The sequence below is a fragment of the Nilaparvata lugens genome, chromosome 6 (genome assembly GCF_014356525.2).
Source record: "Nilaparvata lugens isolate BPH chromosome 6, ASM1435652v1, whole genome shotgun sequence".
In the NCBI taxonomy this organism is placed as follows: domain Eukaryota; kingdom Metazoa; phylum Arthropoda; class Insecta; order Hemiptera; family Delphacidae; genus Nilaparvata; species Nilaparvata lugens.
Window position 1 is genome coordinate 53836444 of NC_052509.1, and position 13333 is coordinate 53849776.

General features: G+C 37.3%; 1 protein-coding gene across 2 annotated transcripts in view; it reads right to left on the bottom strand.

The window, feature by feature from the left end:
• LOC111046950 (glutamate receptor 1-like) overlaps positions 1-13333 on the bottom strand; it is a 351004-nt gene that overhangs the window by 150728 nt on the left and 186943 nt on the right. The gene's annotated exons all lie outside the window — the stretch shown is intronic.

Sequence of the window (13333 nt, forward strand, 5' to 3'; positions counted from 1 at the left end):
GTTAGTTCAGGTATGCCTTTGAAATTTGTGAGATAAGAGAGTAGAACAAGGGTTGAGTGTCTGGCTTATGCTCTTTCGTAGAAGGCTTTCCTTTGACTATCATCGTTTCCCTCTCCTTCTTCTTCTCCACCTTTCTCTTATTCTTCTACTTTTCTTTACACTTCTTCTCCTCCTTCAACTCCATTTAATTCAAAGTTCTTCTTCTTTCTTATTATTATCCTCCTCTTAACCTCGTCGTAATCTCCTCAACATCTGTTGCAGTAGCAGCAGCAGCTTATTTCTACATTAAATAAATAAATGGAATTTGTTTCGGTGTTGAGAACATTTTGCAGAGACTTCTGCGTGGCGTGTGCTGGCAAAGCTGAGAAGAATTATCGCTCGCTTTGTTTTGTGTTTTTGCATCTCGTTTCTAATTTTTGTCAAAATATTCTCCTGTTGGAGGAGTGGCGGATTAGTGCTTAGAATGAAAGTCTTTCGACTTAGAATTTGGAGTCTTGGTAGAAAAAGGAAAGCACCCCGTTGTGATAGATTATTGCATCCCCATCATAGATCTCTCAACATCATCAAGGAGCAGGTTGCGAGGTAAAATAAGCTACTTGGAGTATGGATCTCGATAGAATTTCTTCAATCATTTGAGTTGAAAATCATATTCGCAACCGCAAAACAATGATCATGGATTGAAGTAATGGGAAACATTTTCTGTTTTTATTCAATCATATTGTATACAGAATCATCCACCAATGCAAATAAATACATTCTAATAAGTTCTAAATTTCCATAATACAATCCTGGAGATTTCTAATGTGTATTATGCATGTCTGAGATCAAACATTGGAGCAGGAGTGAGGCCACAACAAACGAGCATGTGTGGACAGTGCCAGTGCTGGAGTGCACGGATAGGGAACCGATGTGGACTTGCAGATTTGCACATTAGCCGAAGTTTTAAGCCGGGTTTGGGTCGCTCCAGATACCCCCGGGGGAAAAGGCGCTGTGGTCCAGCATTCAATGGAACTCTAACCGCATCCTTTCCTAGACCCCACCCCTCTTCCGTCCCTAATGCTCTCCTATTTGCAATTGATATCCTCAACTCTTCACAGCACCGCTCACTTGAAAGGCTCCCTCTCACACACACGCACACACTCTCTCTCTAAAAAGGCTGACACTGCACCTTTACACAGTGACGTCTTTGTTACTGTTTGACCCTCCATAAACACTCTTCGTATATTTATTTTCCTCTCCTACCTCTCGACCCTTTCAACGTGGTTCAAAACCCAAAACCTTTATTGCTCTTTCCCAGCTACTGCAAGATTCAGCGTTCCTTGTAGATAACTCCAAGCCTTCCCCTCCGAACAACTACTGAAAGCTTGAGGTGGTTCTATCCAAAGCTCTTCCGAGCTCACATTGAAGGACAATAGGCAACCCATATTTCATTCACTTTATGAGTTTGTAGCCTGCGTGGTGGGATTAGTGCCGGCAAATAACCTAACTGGAAATATTTCCAACTATGATAATATGCCCCAATCATTGTTCTCCTTTTGAGAGATTGATCGTTTTAAAACTCACTCAGACGCCTACCCACACTCAGAAATGTCCTCCGATTGGCTCGAAATCAGCTGTTGGTGAAAATTAGCTAGACAGTATTTTGAGTGTCAGCAGATGGATGTTGGCCGACAATCGGTAAGTGTGGAAACGGCCAAACTCTCACAACGTACCATGGTGATGTCCACTTTATTATGGCAGTATTTGGTTAACATTCTTGTGGTATTCTTGTCTTGCAGTTTTCTGCTAGCAGATAGCTAGACAAAGCAGATAGCTCAATCCTTTTCTAGCTCCGCAACCTTGCCGGACCGTTTTCAATAATCTATATATTATATAAAAGCAAAATGGCACTCACTCACTGACTGACTCACTAACTCGCAGAACTAAAAATCTACCGGACCAAAAACGTTAAAATTTGGTAGGTATGTTCAGTTGGCCCTTTAGAGGCGCACTAAAGAATCTTTTGGCGATATTCTAACTCTAAGGGTGGTTTTTAAGGGTTCAAAGTTCGTCTTTTAGCATGAATATTCTTCTTATTCCATTATCTTAAAATATTATAATTGAAATGTCCATACCATATGTTAATATAGAACTATAATCTAGAAAGAGTACCTTTTCGAAACAGTTGTTCTGGTAACTAAATTGAAAATTTTGTCAGGTTGGCATTAAGTTGAGTTGACTTTGTTAGGTTGGGACCAAGTTGAAGATTGGAATGCATTTATCCAGGACCTCCTAAATACCAATTTATCCTGTATCTCCAAAATACCTGTTTAGAAGGTCCTGATTTATCGCGGAAAAATTGATTGGGTACTGCTACTTCAATCAGAGCTATTCCTGGGAATATTATATTACTAGCCGTCAGGCTCGCTTCGCTCGCCATATCCGTTTAGCCAGACGTTTAGTTTGGACCCCCGACTGGATCGTCCTAACATATGATAAAAATATGACATAACATTGATCATGGATTGAAGTAATGGGAAACATTTTCTGTTTTTATTCAATCATATTGTATACAGAATCATCCACCAATGCAAATAAATACATTCTAATAAGTTCTCAATTTCCATAAAACAATCCTGGAGATTTCTAATGTGTATTATGCATGTCTGAGATCAAACATTGGAGCAGGAGTGAGGCCACAACAAACGAGCATGTGTGGACAGTGCCAGTGCTGGAGTGCACGGATAGGGAACCGATGTGGACTTGCAGATTTGCACATTAGCCGAAGTTTTAAGCCGGGTTTGGGTCGCCCCAGATACCCCCGGGGGAAAAGGCGCTGTGGTCCAGCATTCAATGGAACTCTAACCGCATCCTTTCCTAGACCCCACCCCCTCTTCCGTCCCTAATGCTCTCCTATTTGCAATTGATATCCTCAACTCTTCACAGCACCGTTCAGCTCACTTGAAAGGCTCTCTCACACACACACACACTCTCTCTAAAAAGACTGACACTGCACCTTTACACAGTGACGTCTTTGTTACTGTTTGACCCTCCATAAACACTCTTTGTATATTTATTTTCCTCTCCTACCTCTCAACCCTCTCAACGTGGTTCAAAACCCAAAACCTTTATTGCTCTTTCCCAGCTACTGCAAGATTCAGCGTTCCTTGTAGATAACTCCAAGCCTTCCCCTCCGAACAACTACTGAAAGCTTGAGGTGGTTCTATCCAAAGCTCTTCCGAGCTTACATTGAAGGACAATAGGCAACCCGCATTTCATTCACTTTATGAGCTTGTAGCCTGCGTGGTAGGATTAGTGCTGGCAAATAACATAACTGGAAATATTTCCAACTATGATATGCCCTAATCATTGTTCTCCTTCTGAGAGATTGGTCGTTTTAAAACTCCGATTGCTGCTGAGATCAAATCTCAGCTGTTGGTGAGAATTAGCTAATCAGAGGACAATATTTTGAGTGTCAGCAGATGGATGTTGGCCGACAATCGGTAAGTGTGGAAACGGACAAACTCTCACAACGTACCATGATGATGTCCACGTTATTATGGCAGTATTTGGTTAACATTCTTCTGGTATTCTTGTCTTGCAGTTTTCTGCTAGCAGATAGCTAGACAAAGCAGATAGCTCAATCCTTTTCTAGCTCCGCAACCTTGCCGGACCGTTTTCAACAATATAGAAATACAGGATAGCCTATCCAATTTCAATCATACAATTTATCAGTTTATGTATCATTGGAAAATATATTTTCTTGATAAATAAAATATAATTTATTATTAAAACATGAATGAAGAGTTGATATCACATCAGAAATACCGGTATCAGCCATCCTCCATGGAAGGCAGTGGCAAGGCAGAGAACCGACAACGCTTCAGTTCTATCTTTCTCCACTGCCATTATAAAGTCCACTCTCAATATGCGTATGAAAGTCAAGTATTGATTCCTCACTACAAGATATTTTTGAGTCCAGTCTTATGAGTTAACGATGTGATATAGTTGACTATTGGCTAAGAACAATTTTCTAATCATTCTAGAGCATGTCTTGCTATAAAGTAGATTTTCCTTGAATCCAATTCCCTCATTAACACGGCTTGGATTATTGACATTAATTCTACAGCTGGCTTGAAAATGTTGTGGAACACTTCTCATACTGCATTCTATATTATCTAGTGGTTTTTAGGATTATACATTTCCTTAGTGGTTGATAAAACAAATCAGTTTCATTTTTGAAACCAAAACATGTTTATTACATGATCATCACTGGTGGCTGAACCTTGATAGTTCAACTCAACTTCAAAAATATTGTCAAATATTCAACTGTAGATGCATCTGTTTTATCAGTAATTCAACTTGGCTGGAAATACAAATTATTCATTGAAGGATAGCTAGCGTGACATCATGATGGTACATGATAAGAAATGGTGAAATTTGGCTCACTGAGAATTCGATACAGTGTTTTAACAACATTTCACGAATGATGAAGAATTGAAAGAGAGAAATCCATTTTTCACTACAATAATATCACGCTTCCTTTTCGGCCCAATTCTACATTCTATTCAAATGTGAGTTGCAAGTGGAATCGAGAGAAGCCACCACAAGTGAAGATAAAACGTAGCTGCACAGCAACTAGCCTAAAAGGTCGCATTGCACTGCAAAAGATATCCTTTTATCAAGCGCAACTCTATTTCATTCTGCAATATTTTATTATTTTACAATGTGAGGAAAGCATGAATTTGGAAGGGGAGCAGCCGCTTTTCCATAGTGAGATTCGCTTTAAACTATCAGTGTTCCTCATGAAAAATATCAATGCTTCCCATTCATCCTATGCTGACAATATGACACTATATCTCCCACTGTGGCAAAGTAAGAATACAAGGTACTTCCATCTGGGCTTTCAGCAAATAAATACAATTTCACCTTCCCTTGCCGGATCTATCATCTCTATATTTATATCTTATCATCTCTATATCTCTATTCATCCTTCTATAAATATTCTCTGACTTCATCATCTCATCTATATATTCATCTCTATACAATTTACCCTACTCTGACCTTATCATATCTATAGATATATTCATCTCTACCTGTCTCATCACTCTCTTACTCTCTTACTTTCTTGTTACTCCTAGCTCATACTTTCATCTCCTGAAAGTCAGTGAAAGCTACTTATGGAGGGGCTACTGTGATTAATGAAAGCGTAGGAGGAATAAATCATTATTCTTAAAGAGGGAGAATGTGAAACCTTCAAATTATCTACTTTGTCAAAACGCCACTTTTGGCGTTAGCCAAAGCTTTGAAAAACCAGTCAACACTCGAAATTTCCAAACGATTTGCTCATTTTGCCTGGCTGATATCCTATGGCTGGGAACTCAGCGATCGTGTGCAAACATCAACAAACCTGTTAAGTTGGCCCGATTAAGGGCTGTCTCATCAAATATTTACGCAAGGGAGTCGGCTGAAAATGTTGCTTGTGAATTAAACTTTTTGACTGAATCGGAAACTTGATGCGTAGGCTGAATTTTACGAGCATTTCCATATTAGAATGACTTGATATTTGAGATTTCAAAAAAAAATCTTAGACATGGTAAGTCTATAACATTTAAACGCCTTAAAATCAGGTTGTTTTACTATTTGTTCATTAGATATTACTACCAATCATTATATTCTCTACTCCTTATTGATTCTGGTTCTTATAGGAGGGCGAAGCTAGAGCGCAGCCGGCCCTCTCTTACATTTAACCCTCCAATACAATTCGATAGTTGATAGTAGTAACCCTCCAATACCTACATTGATAGTAGTTATAACAAACGGGAATATCAATAAATTGTATTATTGAATTAATATCAGGGTATTTGATCACAGTATATTATTATTCATTTTTATTATTAGAAGTACATATGTTTCATGTTTTATTACAACAGTTTCAGCATAGGAAAGACAATGGTTCCATTATAGTCAACATGAAAACTGAATTCGATGAATATGTATTTGATACAAGTGTTCCAAGTATAAATTATAGGATGAATATGAGAATTATTCATCGAAGGACTGTTATAATACCACTATCTTTAGGAACATGGTTTCACTCATAAATAACAACCAGGAGCATTGAATAAGCAAATATTTATAGTAAATCATCAATATCATGAACATCTCAACGACTGCTATGATTCTAGCATCCGCAAGGAAACGTTTCTATAGTGGATTCCACTTCATACTATCACCATTCATCATAAATAGCTTCAGATGCTTCCCATTCAACGAATGCTGAATCTCACTACAGTCACAAATATAAGGGAATGAGCATTGAATAAGTGTTATGACCCACATACTCGTACAAGGAACTGTTTTATTGTTTTTGAAATATTATTTATATCTATTAGCACGTAGAATGGACTGAACAAACATGTGTATCATAATCCGTTGAGCAGAGAACTCGCAGCACGATTATGTAGTGCGGAGACTTTTTGGAAAAATTCCAAATCTGTTGGACGGGCACCAATTGAGTATATTGTTCTGCAGCTCCACCTATATTGTTGGATTCATTTCAAACGGTCAGGGATGTTGAGATTTGTCGAACAGGGATGTTTTCTTAGAAGAATGCTGACAGTATGATCCGAATCTTACTGCCTACTGTCATCAATGGATGCTTTTTCTCTTCTCTTGTACCAGGATTATTATTATTTTCTGTTCATAGATTCTAATATTATTATTCCATTGTACGGTTCTTTAGCCTCTACAGTGAGAATCACTCCAAACTGTTAGAATTAGCAGAGAATTCTACTATAACTAGTAGTTCGGAGAACAGTAGAACTCGCTACACTCACTATCATCACTACTCACACACGCCCGCCTATTCACACACAAACACACATACAATTTGATGATATATGCAAAAGGATCGGTGGAGGACGCTGATAAATAGAAGTTCTTTACAGTTTTGAGCTAGGATGCACGGTTGGAGAGGTAAAAAATCTGAAACTTGAAATTTGGGTCTTGAAAAAAATTATCGAATTCTACATTTTAAAAAGTTTTGAACAAGTGATATGGAATAAGACCACTTTGGTCGCTGAAGAATAAAGGTCCTCTACACTTTTGAGCTCGGAAGTACGGTTGGAAAGATAAAACATCTGAAACTTGGATTGGGACTTGGACTTGGAATTCAATACGAATTCCAAAAATTTTAAAATTTTGAATATGTGATACATGAAATACTACCGCTTTGAAGCGCTGAGAAGAATGAGCCAAATTTGAACCAAATTGAGCCATAAAGTATTGAAAAGTAAGGTTGATTTTCAGGGTAAAATCTCCGAATAGTCATCTCGAAACGGTGATGAATTCCAAAATTTTAAATATATACGTTTCTGCGCCTTGTTTCATAGGTAGTACTTGTATACCAAATTTCATCCAAATCGGACCATAACTGCGACTGTAACTGCGATAAAAACAAACAGCCAAACGCCGATTGACTTGAAACATAGAATTCGCTTAGCTCATTCAATTATTCTAAGTATTCTAAGACATTGGTTAATGGAGGTATTGATGATACTATTCATTATTAGTAATGAAGATTGTATGAAGTGAATTCGACCATGAAACCCTTTATTTCAATCCATTCAATAACAAGAGCTCACTAACTCCATATTCAGAGCTGTATATCTGACCCATTTTCCAATGCCAATCGCTATCTATAACTAGAAAACAGCTCCAGAAATCGATTTATTTGGAAATTTGGATTGTAGTACATTGACCATTATCGGGAATTCCCATTTGTTTGGAAAAATACCAAAAACATTTACCCAAAAGCAGGTCATGTACACTTAACATAGTACTTGAAGGACGTCTTATAAACATGGCACTTGGAGTTGCCTATATACAGGGTATATAGAGTAGTATGCACTCGTAGGCCAATACAAAAATTTAAAACATTCAAAGAGTCAATAACGTCTTTGGCCTATGTAGCCGGGAGACATTGCTGTGTTCGGCCTGCGAAAACTGAGCTTCTAATTGAGAATTCAAAATCCATAGAAGTACGGTAGCCTATGAAAAGTGATGTAAAAATAGAAATCCAGAGATAGTGTGCCATTCTATCTAGTCACCTTCATCATCAACTATAATACTTCATACTATAATACTTCAACTATAATACATCAACTAGTCACTTAATTGACCGAGCGAAGTGAGGTAATAGATTTCCATGAAATTTGACAGGTATGTTCCTTTTTTAATTGCGCGTTGACGTATATACAAGGTTTTTGGAAATTTTGCGTTTCAAGTATAGTTATAAAAGGAAAAAGGAGCCTCCTTCTTACGCCAATATTAGAGTAGAAATCAGACTATAGAATTATTCATCATAAATCAGCTGACAAGTGATTATACAGATGTGTTGAGAAGCCAGTCTATTGCTGTATTTCCTTAAGGTCTATAGATTCAATCAGGTACATGTGGATGAGAATACTGCCTGAGGTCTACTGTTCTCAGAACTACTAGTATAATTTGTTCAAACTGAGTAGGCCTATCTTATCATTGATTATTGTTTTTCCCTTGTAGGCCTACAATAACATCTATTTGCTTTGAACTCCATAATGTAGATTCAATGCTATGCTACCAATCCTATTCAGTGGTATTCTTCTTATGGCAATATAACGATTGGAGTGATCCGTGGTCTAGTGGATAGAGTGCTTGCGTAGCAGCATAGAGATCCCGGGTTCGAACCCCTCTCATTACCAAAAGTTTTTTAACCAGATCACTCCCGTGTTATCGGATGGGCACGTTAAACTGTCGGTCCCGGCTGAAGTATGACAGTCGTAAGGCCCATTGACGGCTTAAATTATATATTCAGGCGGTGGAACATTCCCGAAAGGGAACTCCCCACCAACAAAAGCCATACGAATTTATTATTATTATTATTATTAGCCGTCAAGCTCCCAGATGGAAGACGCTGAGCAAAATTTGGTTCATTTTTTGTTTTTCTTGTTCTTTTTATCAATCCACCAGTTTTTCATTTTCAGTGAGAACTCCGCTTTCCTTGCTTCACTCCATTTTGTTCCCACTCTTGGCACAGTCATCTCTGGTTTAACTTCCCATTTTTCAACCTTTTCTCTGAAACTGTTCCTGTTGTATATTTCATCATTGTTAATGTTAGCAAGTATTAAGTCCTTCTTGACGTTTTTCATCCATGCACCTCCATTACTAAGGGTTGCTACATATGTTACTATTCTTTTTGTAAGTCTGTGATCTGGAAGCCTCATTATGTGACCATAAAATTTAAGGCGCCTTTTCCTGATGTCTGCTTCTATGTTAGAGTATTCTTCAACTTTGGCTGTTTTCTGTAGTCTATAACCATCTTCGGTCTTTCTTGGTCCAAGTATTTTTCTAATTATCTTCCTTTCTTCTTTTTTCAAATTTTCAGTATCTGTTTTTCTGCTAAGTGTTAGGGTCTCGCTGGCATACAACATTGTTGGCTTGATTACTGCGTTATAATGTTTGATTTTGGTATTGATAGACATACATCTCTTATTATAAATATATTGCACTAGCCCTAGGCCTTTACGAGCTTTCATACTGTAATATATAATACTATAATACTTCAACTATAATACATCAGCTAGTCACTTAATTGACCTATAAATAGCTGAAGTATGACAGTCGTAAGGCCCATTGACGGCTTAAATTATATATTCAGGCGGTGGAACATTCCCGAAAGGGAACTCCCCACCAACAAAAGCCATACGAATTTATTATTTATGGCAATATGCATCATCTACGTTGAAAGCTAAACCACGTTTACTCGTAGATATGATTGCATTTATCATAATGTGTTTCATACAGGGTTTCAACGAACAGCTGATTTTTTCCGCTTAAATCGAGTATATGCATACGGACAATACCTACTATTACTTATAGTAATAGTACGATTGATACGTGCCTTACTTGAATACGAATCCAATCCATACTTCAATGACGTTTATTCAAATCTTCAATCCATTACTTTTTTCAGCTCATTCATATCTCTATTCTATCTTTTTTGGTCAACTAGATTCCAATATAAAGAGTGAGTCATATGTATGGGAACCCTTCAATGAATTGGAGACTGTTGTAAATATAATACTGTAACTTTTAGTTTAAGTATTACATCATATGAGTCATTGGTCAAATACTCTACCTTTTGACGTACAACTGAATTTCAACCTCTCGAAAGGGGGTGACTTAGGCGTTGTAACTGAAATACTTTAATGTAAACACCCATAGTGTGGTATACTATTCTAAAGGCCGTTTTAAAACAAGAAAGATGGCATCGAAAAAATGTTCTATGATCCTTGTATCCAAAATGGCGACTGATTGAAGTTTTAGTTTTTAAGGAAATAATTGATAAACTTCAATCAGCCACCATTTAGGAAAAAAGTATCATAGAACATTTTTATCTCTTTTCGGAAAAGGCCTTTGAAATGATGTATCACACAATGGGTGTTTACATTCAAAATTTTCGAGTTAAAACCCCTCATTTCTTGAAAAACTAAAACTTCAATCAGCCGCCATTTTGGATACAAGTATCATAGAATATTTTTATCGATGCTATCTTTATTGTTTCAAAAAGGCCTCTGAAATGATGTACCAGACAATGGGTGTTTACATTCAAAATATTCGAGTTACAACCCCTAAGTCACCCCCTTAAGAGGGGTAAAAATTCAGTTGTATGTCAAAAGGTAGAGTATTTGACTAATAACTCATCCTGAAAGTTACAGTATTATATCTACAACAGTCTCCAACTTTTGAAGGGTTCCCATACATATGACTCAATCTGTATAAGAATATCGTATTTACTTTCACTCTAATAAAATGATCAAGTATTCTACTTTATTTTTGGTATCTTTACTAGTACTCTTAGAAGTCCTTTTCCATTATTCTGCTACTAAAAGATGTAGTATTGAGTCATGAAATCCTTCTTCCTATAAACAATGTTTGATTAATTTTAGAACGGTGAATTAAATGACACCGCAGCTGTGTGCTCAGCCAGTAGCCAACACTTGACTGCCAACAAAAGAGGCTTACTAATGAATGAAGTGATCATTAGATAGTGTGTGTGTGTGTGTGTGTGTGTGTGCCTTTTCTAGTTAATGAATCGGACACCCAAAAGAAAGGGGAACGAGACAAAGAGGAAGGAGAAGATAGAGAGGAGGAAGGAGAAGATGATGATAAGAAAGAAAGAGATAAAGAAACAAGAGTGGTGAAAAGAAGCAGGTAGGGCCCTTACAGATTCAACAGCAATAATGAAAGTGCTCTTAGCAGGGGTATTAGTATATTGTAATGAGGCTTGAAAGTCAGAAGTTTCAAAGGAGAAATGTTAGAAGAGTAGGTTTGGGAGAGGAAGGATGGGTGGGAGGAGGAGGAGGGAAAGAGATCTAAGGTGTGAGAGATGAAAGAAGGTAAATGAGAGAAGAAAAAGATGTTGTAACTCTCGTAAGGGAGCAGTGTTGGGATCAGGTGCTGCTGACTTCCATTACTATGATTACCAGCGTTTGACCGAGGTCTTCCCCCCAAACCCCAACGAACCCCCCCACCCCTCAAACACCTCCCAAATCGCCCCTCTCCATGAACGATCCCAGCAGATGATGCTTGCTGCGTTGCACTTCCTCTCATTGACTCGTTGACATAACGAAACAGGTTATTTTGCAACATAATCTACTGCTTGGTTAACTAGTTGAAATGCTCAAATGAGAAAAATATCAGTTCTAAAAAATGAGTTCCCTAAGAATCCTGTAGATTTATCTTATTTTCCATTTCCAGAATGTTTCTGAAAAAGTTTCTGAAATGACGGAGTATTCATTGGAGAATATTAAGTAGGAGTATTAACAAGAAGAATAACCGGTAACTCATATAAATTTCACAAGATGTGAGTAATTACATCAATGTTACACGATAAATCTTCATCAATAGCCGTGTTATAGCCTAACTAAGAAAATAATATGAATTTTTCTAATATGATATTAGCCTTAGTTCCTCCTCATCCATATCATTCTCCTCATTCTATCAAGATCCTGTTCCTATGTGTGATAGTGATTACAGTATTTATTTATCGCATTGTATACAAATACTCAACATGAGGAAAGGCACAACAGGCTCATGCCCAAAACTGTCCCATTTCCAATTTATACTATACTGTCCAAATCAAAATGTTGGTTATGTCACTCCCACTTTTCAAAATACAATTTACGCTCTTCAATACTCAGATAAACGAGAAAATTTTGAATCAACTAGAATCTAGAATAAAAAATTCTAGAACAGTAACTTAGTAATTATTCAAAAAGTCTGAATTTTGAATCAAACTAGAAATTATTGAGCTAAAAACTTCACACTCTTAACCACAGTAATTCATCTTCTTATAACCCCTCAAGTATTCTACATAGTCCTTACAGAGTGAGAACTGTTCTTCACTGAGAAACTGGTCTCCAATTAAAAAAACATTCGACGTTAGCTTGTTAGTTAAAGTAATGCATTTAAATGATGCATTACACTAAAGTGAAGCTTCAAACCATGGAATGTTAGCTGCACAAGAATTATTTATTCAAAAGAAAAGCTCTCTCACATTTATCAAAAATTCACATAGACGTATGGGATGTGAAATTCGATCATAAATTTTATTCATCTTGGGAAAATCAAATGAACCATTCAACTATATCTCGAAATATAAAAAACAACATTAGTGTAATCATAGTGAGATACCCTATAATAAAATTTATTATGGATCACATCAATAACCTCTATTCAACCACGGTATATAAAAGAAGTATTTTCATCTAAATACCGTGTATTCAACTAATGCTGAGTCTCACTATAATGTATTATTTGGTAGTTCACTGGAAAGTCTTATTGTAATATGAACTCGATAATTCACTACCAGTTCTCATTATAATGTGCTATTTGAACAATATTCAACGTTCACTAATACCCCTTAGATAAGAGAACCAGTTGGAATGTTGACAAAGACCCGTTGATTCAACTACATGCTCCGTTGTATTAACGTCACCTCCCACGACACACCAACGCAAACTAACACACGCACTCGCAGGATCCCGCGCGCGCACTGCAATATTCTCAATAATAAATATTGCGCCAATAATCTGTGCTCCGAACAATGATAGTAGGGGCTGAGAGCGGCTGGCACAAGCCACCAATATTAGCTCCAAGTCCCGCTTCATTTGGTTTGCCTGCAATAACGTCGGAGCCCCGTTTAGTCCACGACTTAGCATCACTTTTGTAGAATTGGAGCGCTTCCTAAGAGCAGCTCTAAACGTCGTTTGGCCAGTTATTGGGTTTGATTTTTCTTGGGCGAATCTGTGAA